At 47.4% G+C, this 14,326-nt stretch overlaps 1 protein-coding gene across 1 annotated transcript in view; it reads right to left on the reverse strand.

Annotated features, from left to right (window-relative positions):
* The window catches only part of iah1 (isoamyl acetate hydrolyzing esterase 1 (putative)), an 87,460-nt gene that overhangs the window by 1,882 nt on the left and 71,252 nt on the right, over window positions 1–14,326 (reverse strand).

The following is a 14,326-nucleotide window of genomic DNA, read 5'->3' on the forward strand; positions in this document are numbered from 1 at the left end:
CCTCTGAACAACGCCGTAGAGGCAGCCACCCCTCGTGTAGAGTGGGCCCTGACGACACTAGGAACAGGACGGCCTCGAGCCTCGTATGCCATACGAATGGCATGACAGACCCAATGAGCCAACCGTTGGGTGGAAAGTGGGGCACCCTTGCACTTGGCTCCAAAACCCACAAATAGCTGGTCCGATCGCCTGAACGTCGCTGAGCGGTCCAAATAGCAACGCAGGGCCCGAATCGGGCACAGCAGGTGCCGCCTCTCATCCTCCACAGACGCATGTGGGGGGGGGGAGAAGGGCCTAATCCTGATAACCCTAGACCTGAAAGAAGAAGTGACGATCTTGGGCTGAAAAGCCGGATTAGGCCACATTTCCAGCAGGCCCCCATCCTCACGGAAGGACATGCAGGAAGGATGCACCGACAACGCAGTCAGGTCCCCCGCCCTCTTGGCAGAGACCAGAGCCAAGAGAAGCGCCGTCTTAAACGATAGACAACTAAGGTCTGACCTGTCCAGGGGCTCAAAAGGAGGGCCAGACAAACCCTCCAAAACCACCTGAAGGTCCCATGAGGGCGAAGTACATCGCACAGGCGGTCTCAGCCTCCGTGCGCCGCGCAAAAAACGCTTGACCAGGGGATGGCTCCTCGCCGTGAGGTGGCCAAACCCCACGTGGCCGGTCGTAATGGCTGCTGCAAACACCCCCAGAGTGGCAGCAGCACGCCCTCTATCCAAGAGGAACTGCAGGAATTCCAATATTCCCCGTATTGGGCAAGAAGTGGGATCAAGTGCCCTTTCTGAACACCATTCCTCGAAGAGCCGCCAGCGAGCGCTGTATGCTCGCGTTGTGGACGGCGCACGCGCACCCTGAATGGTGGCCACCACCGGAGAGGGAAGGCCTAAACGCAACAACTTCCCCCTCTCAGCTTCCAAACCAAGAGCCTGTGTCCCAACACTGGGCGGGAGTGCAGAGCCCCTCCCGCCTGAACCAACGTGTCCACTCTGTCCGGTAGAGGCCAGGGGCCGTCCACCACCATCCCCACCAGGTCCGGGTACCACCTGGCGCTCGGACTGTCTGGGGCCACAATCAGAATGACCAACCCCTCCGTCCTCACCCTGTGCAGCAGAGGAGGCATGAGGCGAACCGGCGGAAACGCATACAAGAGACCCGTGGGCCACGGCCGATGGGCCAAGGCGTCCACCCCGAGTGGAGGGGCGTCTGCCCACCTGAGCGAGAACCAAAGTGGGCACTGTGCGTTCTCTGCACTGGCGAAAAGGTCGGCCACTGGTTCTCCGAACCGGCGCCAGACCTCCATTGCGACCTCTGGGGCTAGGCTCCACTCGTCGCGCAGTGGGCCTCCCCTGGACATGACGTCCGCGCCCACGTTGAGCAGGCCGGGAATGTGACGGGCTCTCAGTGAGGACAGGTGCGAGCCCGCCCACAAGAGAATCTCCGCCGCTTTCCTGTGCAGGGTGGGAGACCTGGTCCCCCCCTGCCTGTTCAGGTAGGCCACCACAGTGGTGTTGTCCGACCGCACCATGACATGGCGGCCCGCCAGTTGACTGGAGAAATGCAGGAGCACCCTCCGCACAGCCTCCATCTCCAGGAGATTGATATGCCCCAAAGGTGACTCCCACGTCCCCCCGGTGGAGCACCGTCCAAGTACTCCGCCCCAACCGGTCAGAGACGCGTCCGTGAACACCTCTGTGTAATGAGGAACGCACCCCAGCCGAACCCCCAGGAGGAGACGGTCTGGAGCCAGCCAGTATTCCACATCGTTCCGCGCGGACGGAGGGACTACCACAACCTTCCTCCTGTCCCGCACTGGGTGCAGCCTGAGGCGACCAAACCACCGCTGAAGGCCCCTCATGTGGAGTAGACCCAACTGAACCACAGGGTGAGCGGCAGCCATCATGCCCAATAGGGAGCGAATGGACTGGGACGGTATCCGTAGCTCGTCCAAGACTGCCCTCCCCAGCGTCCACAGCGCCTCCATCCTCGCGGCCGAGAGGGAGGCGCGCATGCTCCTGGAGTCCAGCTGTAGGCCCAGATACGTCACACGCTGGATGGGGTACAGCACACTCTTCTCCAGGTTGACCACAAAGCCCAGTCGAGAGATGTGTTCCAACAGGGCCATTGTGTGAGTCTGCGCCTCCTGCCGAGAGGAGGCCAGGATGAGCCAGTCGTCGATGTATGTAAGAACTCGGATACCCTGACGACGGAGCGGCTCCAGTGCTGCCTCCACACACTTGGAGAACGTGCGCGGGGCCAGTGAATAACCGAAGGGGAGGCGGTGATATTCGTAGCACTTCTCCCCCACTGCAAAGCGCAGAAACTTCCTGTGTTCCGACACAATAGGAACATGGAAGTATGCGTCTGTGAGGTCCACAGATGTCATCCAGTCGCCTGGTCTGACGCACTCCAGGAGCTGCCTGACTGTCAGCATGCGAAAAGGCCGTTCCGCGATGCAGAGGTTCAGGACGCGCAGGTCCAAAATCGGACGCACACCTCCGCTCTTCTTGGGGACTAGGAAATATGGGGAGTACAATCCCTTTCCCACCGCGTCCGAAGCCACCTCTGCTATAGCCCCGCGCCGCAGCAGCGAGGCTATTTCCTCTTTGATGACCGCGGCCTCCGCCTGACCCTGGAGCCTCGTCCTGAGGATCCCGTTGAAAGGCGGCGGTCTTCGAGCGAACTGCAACGCGTAGCCCCTGCGAAGCGTCCTGTCCAACCAGGGAGAGGAGAGAAGCCCCAGGCTTCTCCACTCGTGGTAAAACTCTGTCACGGGCCTCACCGGCCCGGAGAGTAGAAACGGAGCGGGCCCGCCCACCTCCACCCCGGCCTGCGGGGGAGGACGCGGGGGGCCCTGCCGAAAAGGGCCGCGGGGGTCCCAAACCCGGATCCCCGGACAACGGCGCCGCTGCGGGCAAGGACAGCGTGCAGCCTAGAGAAGACCTAAGCCTCTTAGACTGACCCGTCTCATCTCCCCGCGCAGCCCGGGAGCCGTCCCGCCTATTGTCAATAGGGGGTTTAGAGGCAGACCGTGAAGCGCTGTACTCTTTAACCGAGGCCGCACCGCCGCCCCGCGGATGGGTCATAGGTACCGGCCGCCGTGACGCATCCTCCGTACGGTCTGGTAGGAGAATACGTTTCCGTGGCGCGCTGCGAAACACAGCAAAAGGTATAGAAGAAGTACAAGCAGTAGACGCTCTCAGCGCGTCTCCGCTGTGAATAAGAGGCGAAGCATGCTCTTTTACAATGTAACGGGCCGAAGCATGGCCTTTATTGAAAGAAAAGCGCCCCTGCTTCCCCCCCTTGGAGACAGCGCCCGGGCGTCCACGCGCTGGTCCAGGTCCACGGTCCCTCCGCTGATCCCGCCTCGGAGAGCGCGCCTGAGTCGTCTGGGATGAGCCCGGAGCGTCGCGTCTCCGCGGAGGGGACGGAGGCTGAAAGCGGCGCTCGCGCCGTTGAGACCTCCGCCGTTGTTCAGAGCGCTGGCGGTCCCACTGGGGACGGAGATGAGGACCCAGCTGCTGGGAAGCCTTGGAAGCAGCATCAAGGCGCTCGACCATCGCCTGGATGTCAGGCCCAAACAGCGAGGCCGTGGAAACAGGGAGATCCAGTAGCTGACGCTTATCCTGCTCCTTCAACGAGGAAAGCCCCAGCCACAAGTGACGAGATCCCACCTGAGCCGCTGCCATTGACCGGCCACCGTCAATAGCGAAAGCCTGGGACATGCGGAGGAAGGCCGCCACTGTAGTCTGCACCTCCTCAAGCTCCTCCAGGGCCAGCTCGGTGCGCCCGTGGACGAGCTTATCCAGCGAGCCCGCCAGAAAAGCCATGTTGCTAGCTAACGCCACTACCTGAGCGGCGTTAGCATAGTAGCGGTCCAAGACAGCCATCGTTAGCTTGTCCTTGTCAGAGGGAAGCAACGATTTACCCCCCAGCCAAGGGGATGAGGACGGAAGGAGGGACATCCTGACCCCGTCCTCAATCGGCGGGACCCCGGACCGCCACGCCCAATCCTGCACCGTGGAATACGGCCCGTACCCCAGCGCAGGATGTTTCGCCGCGAGCGGATGAACCCATTCGCGCTGAGCAAAGTGCATGATAGGCGGCATAGCCGGGCACATCACAACAGGGCGAGGTTTTCGGCGGGAACGACTAGCCAAGCCTTCCGTGAAATCCTCCACCGGAGCAGCGGACTGAGACGGGGGCAGTGGAACCTGCATACGGTCCGCGGCAGACGCAAACAGTGCAGGGAGATAATCCAGAGGATAACGATCCCCCTGACCCTCTGACGGCGTCTCGGAGAAGATGGAGTTAACGTCCTCCTCGTAACAGCGACGATCATCTTCCTCATCATATTCACTCCAATCCTTCCTCCCGGGAACTGTTGGAGGCACCAGATCCTGGTCCGGCGGCACAGCGTCCTGAGCTGGCCGTCCCGGTGAATCTGGACCAGTGGGGGGGTCCGCCCCCTTCACTCTGAAATGAGTACGTGCTAGTGGCAGGCCGTGATATTGCAGCCAGCAGCCCAAAAAGCCCTTTTTGTCATAGACACTCATGTAAAAGGAGCAGCCTGTAAAATGGTCCACAGGGCATCTGGAGTTTCAGACTGAGGCAAATATATTTCTTTAAAATTACTATTTTTAGGACATGGACTTTTTTTCTTCGTAAAAAAATTGTAAAGCATCAAAAATACATTTTTAAAAGTGTTCTAATGACGTGACGTCACCAGGGCCGCAGACGTGCGCGAGCGTGTGCGTGATGACTCATGAACGAGCAGAGTTATCCCTCGTGTGATTTAGCGGCTGAAGTCTGAGCAAAACAAATGAACGGACTGGACTAAAAACAAGGATAAACGCGAAATAACAAACATCTCAAGTAAGTTTAGCCAAAAACTAAATACGAAATGTATGATGAATATAGCATGTGTTTATAGCATTGGATTATGGTTAATAAGAAACAACTAGTCTACATGTTATTAAACTCATTTCTGAAAATTAAATAATGGCACTAATAACCTGTAACTGTTTTATTAATTAAAAAAATACTAGCAGCATTTAATGTACTTATGTACTTACACCATTATTTGTGTAATTAGAATGAAACACAAAAAAATGCATGATTTCTGCATCTGTCCTGGATCCAGTACAGTACAGTACAGATAAATGCTATGTAAAAAACAATTTATCACATTTTACCAATGAAAATGTAATATAAAACACTTTTGCAGTGCTCATTCTTTGTATTTCAGCCAAACAATTCTAGTTGTGATGTTATACTAGCAAATACAGTGAAGTAACAACTCGATTTTTATCAATTCTATCACAATATCAAGACTTCCAGCACTTACGAAACTTCCCAGAAAAGTGACCGAGCGGAAGTTCATGAGCGCGGCTACGTACGTCCGAAGGGCCGCTAAGCGCCCGGTTGTTCAAAGAGCGGGCTAAACTAGCTTTTTAAGCCCCGCACTGACAAACTAACCCCCAAAGTCATCGTAGCATGGTAGCTTATTCGCCTGAAATGGCCTTAAAAAAACATTTTGTGTTTAAAGAACGATGATATTAAGAGATTTGACTTTTTGCGTAATGGCGTCCGCTCCGCTCTGAAGCTTCGTCGGCAGCCGTGCGCGCTCACGCTGCTTTCACCCACTTGGGCCGTAGGGAGCATAGATACAGGTTACGCGTCATACGGGTACTTTGGGCCGCAATGGCGGACGAAACTGGTTTCATGCGCCACTGAGCACCCCTATGTAAAGAGATAGGAGCTGGGACAGCATGCCTTATCCAGTTTATAATAGATCCATGATCTGGACCCATAAAGCCGCGGCGGCATTCGCGCTCTTCCCTGGAGAGCGCCAAGAACGCCCGGCAGTCAGCATCCTCCGCTGTGTGGCGCCAACCGAGGCAACGGAAGCACAACTCGTGCTGGTCTTCAGGGAGGAGGATGGAGGGACACTTGCCGCATCTACGGAGCTCGACACCGGCAGGTGAAGACATCTTCGAGCGGAGAAACGGCAAGAAGATCCTGTAAGTAAGTCGAAGTATCGTTCTGAGAAGAACGTGCTCGTAGAAGTGAGTTCTAAGAAGAACTTGCTCTCTCAAACGCTGAGTTAAAAAAGGAGATGAGCGGTGGGCAGAGGGGGTTTATATACCCCAGGTGGGTGTGCCATCACCTTGGTATGATTGGAGCGGGTAGATGTTTTAATCTCTCAGGCGCGAGGCGATGCCTCGGGTTATAACCAATAGCGAAGCCCGTAGAGGGCGAAGCCCATACGAAACAGAACGTTTACGTTCAGAGCGCACACAGCGCTTAAAACGCACAAAAGAGTGTTGACTTATACCCCACACCATGGGCTATTAGGCCACCCTATTTAGCATTGCGTGCAATTTACCCCTTTAACTCCAATCCATAGAACAGATAAGTCTGGCAAATGGAGTTAAAGGAATAGTTCACCGTTGTTCCATACTGAGCTATGTTCTTACCTGAGCTTAGATGAGTTGGTGCATACCTGTCTGGTCTTTGTGCGTGCCCTCAGTCACGCAAAAAGACCAAAGATGTTGTTAGCATTTGGCCTCTCCCAGCATATTCCTATAGCTCCAAACGGGGTGAAGTTAGAAGCGACAAAGCTCTTCAACAGGCACGCACAAAGACCAGACAGGTACATATCAACTCGTCTAAGCTCAGGTAAGAACATATCACAACATGGAAAAACGGTGAACTAGTCCTTTAACATCCACACAGCACATTCTCTGAATGAACTAATCAATTGTAGGCCTTTTGTTGCACCTCTGCCCTAATGACATTCATAGTGCTCAAAAACACAGTGTGAGGAAAGCAGGAGTCTAATGGGTTTAATTCTATTGCTGTGAGAAATGACAGTATTGACCAGGCCTGCAGGACACTGCTGTTGTTCAGTTTGTCTTCACATTTCCATGACACACCTTGTGACTGTTGTTGTGAAGGATTGATTTGTTTATTACTGAGTTTCAATGATTTAGAGGAAAATCATAACTGACCTGAAGTCCCCTCCTCATTGGAGCTGAGCCATTGTCCTGTTGAACAAAGAACAGATCCAGTCACACTCTTGATGTTTGATGCTGTGACAGGGAAAAACCAGCATCATAAGAAATGATTGCTAACGTAAATCCCAATGACATGTTTTTCTGCTTTTTTTCATCACATATTTTCTTTTCAAGTAGTTTGAAATATAATTTTATCCTCTGTGTATTGTAAAAGATATCTGAGAAAAAGTCAGAGTGCTGTGCATCTATTTATAAAGCCTTTTTATTGGTGAACTTGTTACTGTTCTTGCTCGCTGAAAGTTGTGAAATGTAAAATAAGTGGTGAATGTGTTACAAAAGTTCAGAATGAGTTTGGACGACAACTAACCGTTAAAAACATTTTACACAGCTTCAACACTTCATAAAATAATAAAGAATATCAAATGACTTAACTAAACCCTGATGACAGCTATCAGGAAAATCACGGTCTTGCTTTAAAGAGGAGAATTTATGTGAATTAAATAGTTGCACTGTTTCTTTGAGCAAGTGTGAAAAAATCAAACCAATAGATTTTTATTTTGTACAAATAATGATGTCTTATTAAGAATAAACCTTTTAATATTTAGGTGTATACAGCATACCATTTCACTCAGTAAATAAAACACAGTTCAAGCATTTATTTAATTTCAGGTGGCTTTATTAGTGAGAAATATCACAAAAACATCTTTTATTTGCGTGGCCTTTCCGCAGACCAGACACGTGGGGAACAGGACATCACCGGCCCGTTTCCATGGGGATGTAACTGGTTTGCTTTGACTAGAAATTTTAATACAGTGAGTAATGATTACATTGATAACCCTCAGCAAAAACTCAGTGTTGACTCTAATTGATCGCTGGTGTTTCCTTGTTTATTTATTTCATGAAGATAAGTGAAAAAGTCCAAACAAGAAACTGACGAAAACCCAAAGTAAAGCAGGAGCAACTGAAAAACCAAACTCAGGCCTCGGACATGAAGACAATGAACTGACAAAGAACAAGGGAAACACATTAGGGCGGGGCAGGCAATTAACAAGAGGGAAGTCAAACAGAAATTCACAAAGACACGTTAAAACAAAACAAAGACACGAACAGATACAAACACGAAAACAAACCAAAACAGGGTAACAGAATATCATGACACTGTCTCACATTCCTGTGCTGCAGGTGGTTCCTGAAATGCCATATCAAGACAACAAGGGCTAAAATGATGAAACTTAAATGAAGAAGTTGTTACAGCGCTGTCAAAGAAAATTATGAAGTTATCGGGGCTGAACTGGAAATGGACGACACTTTAGTGACGACTCAATCAATCAACCAATCAATCAATCAATTGTTTTGTATACCTGTATACCTCACAGCACTGTACAAACATTAAAGCAATGAAACAAAACAGTAAACAAGACAATGAAATGTACAGGCAAATTAAGTATCCAGGCAAACTGTCCAGGCAAGCGTCAGAAGCAGGTGGTGACGAGGCGTGTTGGTGTCCCCCACCCTTAGACTCTAGAATCCCAGTGGGAGAAAAAAGAATCCTCGGGGAGAACCACAGAAGGAGAGGTCCATTCCCATGGATGAACAGGCTACTGATAGACCCAGGGCTGATGGGAGTCCCTCAGCAGACGAGCAAAGATCAGAGAAGAACGTCCAGTCCTTGGCCAGTCCAGCTTCAGTTCTTCTTGTCCAATCCCAACTAATGAAAGAAACTCCAGGAGAAGCGCGACACATTGCTGCTCACACACCTAGAAGTCTCCAAAGTTGCTCTGGCAGCAAGTCCACCCGTGCACAGAGCTGCAAGATAACTGCAACAAGCTGACAGCGCAAAATCAGGACCCTCACATGCAGAACCAGAGTACAGGTCAACGAATAATGAGGTGAAACAGCACAAGGCCAAGTACAACGAGATGAATGCTGAGAAAAGGGACTTGGATGAGCAGAACTTCCTCTCAACTCAAGCAAATGGAAATGCTGTAATCGAGTAGGGAATACTATGCTGAAGAACACTGAGCTCCCAAGGCAGGAGCTAGCCAACGTGGTTCAGAACAACAGAACATCTCTCTGCAAGAGGAACCAGAGGAAATAGAAAATGAGAACATGTAATTGGCTCCACTCAAAAGATTCAACAAGTGCAAAAGTCGTCCAATCAGGCAGAAAACCTGACGGAAGAACTGAGCTGATGTCATCAACGGGCGATCCGTCAAACAGCGACCTAAAGGCAAACTGTGATAGAATTACAGCTCAGGACAGGTCTGGAGAAGTGGAGGAGCTGCAGGCTTTCTACTACAGATTGGGGGAGACAGAGGTCATAGATGAAGAAAACAGACAGCTGGCCCAGTGATTCAAGTGCTGCGAGAAAATACTGTCCTCCATGAGTTGCACAAGCAGATAGTTGAAAAGTGCAGCAACTAAAAGCTTCAACTCGAGTGATATGACGCAGTGGACAGTAAAAATGAGAACATCTGCTCTGAAAATCAGAGTCTGCATATGACAATCCATGAGGCATGTGCATCTACAGCTAGAATGCAAACAGCCGGTGGAGGGTGAGTAACAGTCCATCTCAAAAAACATGAATGAATTACGAAGTAATTTATCTCCACAAAGTAATTAAAGACAGAGACAAGATGCAGTTATGGTTCAAGAAAGCCACTAAGGCCGCAATCAACTCGCTGAAAGTAGAACAAAGTGCTCTGATTCGGTTCAACTGTGTTCGAGAAATGAGCTGGAGTCACAGCTTGATTTGAAGCAGAAGATGGAGGGTTTAAAGAGCGTAATGCTGCACTGGAAGAGAACAACCAAAGAACTGTGCACCACCACGACTTCCTCGAGGTCGCACACAATGCACTGACAGCCAAATTTGAAAACCTACACATGGAAAACTGGGTCAGGCTGGAGTCTAGTGCCGACCTGTGCAGTGGGAATCTATTTTAAACACTTTGAACAAACAGGAACCACAACATCACTTGAACTTAAAGCATGGTTTAACGAAACGGGTAATTCTATGTGTTGTGATAATAGTATTGCTGTGAAAAAATAGGTCTGGTTTGGTTACTTAGAACTTTACTGGACTGTAATTGCTTGTTTTCCTGTAGGACTTGATCATTTGCTCACATGGATTTTCCCTGACCCTATGAACCGAAATAACAATGTGAACGGATGGGTGCAGAAGCGGCAGTAATTTAGGTAATGTACAATGCCATCTACAGATTGCTAGTTTTGCTGTATATATATATACGATAATAGTCTATTTGTGAATTCTGCAATCAATGCAATCCCACATGGCCTAGAGAACAATTCCAGTGGATCGTGACCACCCCTCAAAACATCATGAGCAAGAAAAATCATGTCAACAAAGAAAATACCAAATACTTGGAAACATGCTTTGGACCTCAGAGCGTGTTGTAGGTGTGCCGCGGAACTGCTTCTTTCCATTAGGATAATTTTCCAAAATCGTTCAGCCCAAATCAGCAGTGGCCGGGTAAATGAGAGGACAGCGCAGTTAAAAGCCTTGTCCACTACGAAACAATAATCAATCCTGGATCAAGTCAGAGGCCAAACCCGGTGAGCTGAAAACTGGATCAACTGAAAGAGAAGCTGCTCTTCTTAACCCACCACCAAATTACTGATCACACCTCATTGTTGTGGTGTGTATGTTCGCTCAAATTTAAACAATATGTCACCAAGTTCTTATTATTACCACATCAAGAGGTGGGTAGCACTCAGTTACAATTACAGTATAGACTTTTTTAAGATTTTTGCGAAGGCTAGCTTTTGTACCACAGTACTTTTGACTACTGCCTGAGTAAAGCCATATTGTCATGCTACATTTGGGTTCTCCGGTGTTTTTAACCATTAGGTCACAGTCAGCCCTGCTTCGCCGTGCGCCCCTGACCTTTACAGATGCGCGGTTTCCTGGGATCATCTTAAATCGAATCAGCTGATTGAATTACAAGAAGCTTGTTACTTTGAATTGGCAGCAGAATTAATGCTTTGTCTTGGGTTTAATTTCTTGACATTTCTTCCAAAATGAACTAGTTGCCTTTCAAACGTATTCAAGCCTTGCCTTAACTCTGCTCAAATCTGTTTGAAAAATATGTCAAAAACAAAGAAAGGGTGGATAATATAGTGCATGCAGGTTGATCAGATGTGTTTAAAGGCTTTAGGGAGTACAAGACAGGGATATTATGAGAAGAAGGAAGACAACAGAGCTGCGGGTTGAAGGCTTAGAGAGCACCAAAGAGAGGATTTATGGGTGATGGATGTAAGAGAACAGCCTTTTTAGCCAAAAATACATGCGCTTGATTGATATTAAATTGCCATTAACATCAGCACTGATACCAATCTGGGATCGCTCCGGTTTGAAGAGCTGGAATTTGGATAAAGCAGAGTGAAAATGTATGAAATATTTAAGTTTGAAAGATGTTATTTGTGTTTGTGCTATATGTAGCAGTATACCTCATGTTTTGTTTGTCGTGGTCACGTTGTTAATTAGCATCAATTTGGCCACATTTATTTTTTTTGGCGGTCAGGAGCTTGCTTGGGAGGCTCGCAGATTAATGCTCCTGCACTGTCTGAAACATTGTTTACTCAAGTTAACAAACGTAGTCAAGGCAAATAATACAATTACTACAATAAAAAATAGCTCTAAATATCCAGCACCGTCAGATTTTGTCATAATCCACGCTCACTATTATTAAGCCACATGTGTAACGTCCTCACTTTGCGATGGCCACACACATAAAACGATGTGTATCAGTAAAAAAAGTTTTCAATTTGAACTGGAGGGTGTTGCAAACTCCAGCAGTTGTTGAATGGGGGGTCGTGACTAAAAAGATGAGAACCACTGACGTAAGGCTTAAATAAATAAACACATAAACACTGAATTACTTAGAACTGAAAACTACAGAGATGCAGATGATTGGCAGTGAAGCAAAAACATGAAAGATGATGCATTACGTGGAGGTTGTGGCAGTAAACACTCTACAACAGTAAAGTGTCCTCATTACTCCACTATACTTAACTGGGCAGCACATCAGGATGAAAGCAGCTACAGCGACTGTACAATTACACACTGGGATTAGGCTCACTTGGATACAGTTATTATAAATAATGGGTTACATAGCGACCTCTTTGGTCTAACATTTTATGCACCACTGAGGCTAAAACCCCATGTTGAATTGTAAAATGAATCCTTATTTTCATTATCATTAGATCACTACTGGAAAACGTCTCTGAGCTTAGACTAGAAGGGCTCAAAATAAATAGAAGGGCAAAAACTGTCTATGTCAGTATGTAGATGCAGGTTTTTGAAGATATGAAGGCAAGTCATTTGTTTCCTGTTTATCTTTTTTCTTCTCAAAGAGAAATTCCAGACGGACGACTCGTTTGAGCATTTTAGTGTAAACAAAATGATCATGGCAAGAGATTAATACTTGAAGAAACACTAAAACCATTAGTAAAGAAGCAGTGCTCAAAGCCTCAACTCAGGGAACCACCTGACCCCACTTTAGGAACCATTGCTCATCTCCATTAGAATGCAGAGTAAAGGTGAATGCAGAGCTAACAAACAAGAAGCATGAGGTAGTGGGTCAGATTGATTGATTGATTGATTGATTGGCTGGAGCCAGGATCAAAGTGTCAAGCGTCTGGTGACGGGACAAGCACTAAGCCACAGGAGACGCTGTCACATGGCACAAATGCTGAGCTCAGGGACACTGCAGTCCAGCCCCTCTGGAAGAGAGCGTGACAAATGCCCCCTTACTTCAGTCTGAGTTCACATTGAGGCCTGGCATTACCATTCTCACTTTAGCCAGTTTGTATATTTTTAACAAAAAGGAGTCATGTATAGAATAAAAAAACTACAACAACATGTGTTCAATTAAAATAACCATGTGCTACAAAATACAATGAAGAAAAGGCAATTACATTTTGAAAAACAACAAAAGTGGTCTGTGAGGAAAAATTAAACATGATTAAATCATTAGAAAGCACCGCATGATGCTTGTTTTGAACAAATATCTGTTTATGGCTTTTCTCCGTTTTTACGATTGCTTTGGCACATTTTTCATGTTTGTGGCATGTTTCTCTTATTTTCAAAACTAATCACTCAAGTCACAAAATATTTCTCATTGAGAAATGAATCTAAAAATATAACTTTGTTCTATAAATACAAACCCAATCATCTTTAGATTTATAAATGTATCTAACCATCATCAAGACAAAGGATATATCTAGCACACTTTTAGATGTGTGCTGTGAGGGGAGGGATCTTTTTAAAGATACAACAGAATGCTAAAGGTTTTAAATATCTCTAGCTACAGTATGGCAGTCCTGTACAGATTTGGATGCAGAAGTGCACTCAGAGGGAACCATGTCACACTAGGAATCGTAGTTCATCCACTATGCCACGTTTCTACAAATTGCTGAAACAACAGTTCGTGCCAGTCAGCAGTGTTTAGCTGAATGAGTTCCAAATGAGATTTACTGTAACTTTGACGTGAATCCTTCTTTGTGAAACAAAGGTTTTAGGCTCTATTTATAGAACCAGTGCTAGATCCAACAGAGTGCAGCTGTACAGGTAAAAAGAGGGGACAGGCTGACTCCCTGAGGTGTAACACAGACACTAACACTACAGTCGAGCTTCATTTAGCTTGTGACGCATTCATTTGTAGTCAATGCAAGACGCAGACTGCTTTAAACTGCTGTCACTGGCTCCATCATCTGTGGACGTAATTCAAACGCAAAACTAGTTACTGTTTGTCAGTTTTTACTTCTCTCAAAATGTAAAAAGCAATTGTCCATTTCATACTCAAGATGAAAATGAATGTGTACAAGAATAAGGCATGACACTTGAAAGTTGAGCTCCACAAACCACAACTGTCACTAAACTGGAAAAAAAATATATATATATACTGTATTCCAAGCAAGACCTGCAGCTTTTACCCCCATAAGAGTTCACAGTATTAAGTGTTGTTCTCACAATAATGGCCCACTCAACCAGAGTTTGGTCTCTACTGCAGCATAATGATTCTTTTACCAGATGATAATGAGTCCAAGCATGTGATGAGCTGATTCCACATACTACAGTATGAACCTCCGCAACAGTGTTCATAAAAATATGTTTCCCAGCCTGGGAGGCTACACCCATACCCCATACATGAATCGTATTTTAATAACTTTTTTAAAAGGATGGGTCATTTGAATGATGTCTGGCAGTAAAAGTAGTTGATGATTTTGGCTTTATTATGAACACTACATTCTACTACATATACATGAATGAATCTGTGTTTAGT

Source organism: Gobius niger (assembly GCF_951799975.1).
Source record: "Gobius niger genome assembly, chromosome: 16".
NCBI lineage: Eukaryota > Metazoa > Chordata > Actinopteri > Gobiiformes > Gobiidae > Gobius > Gobius niger.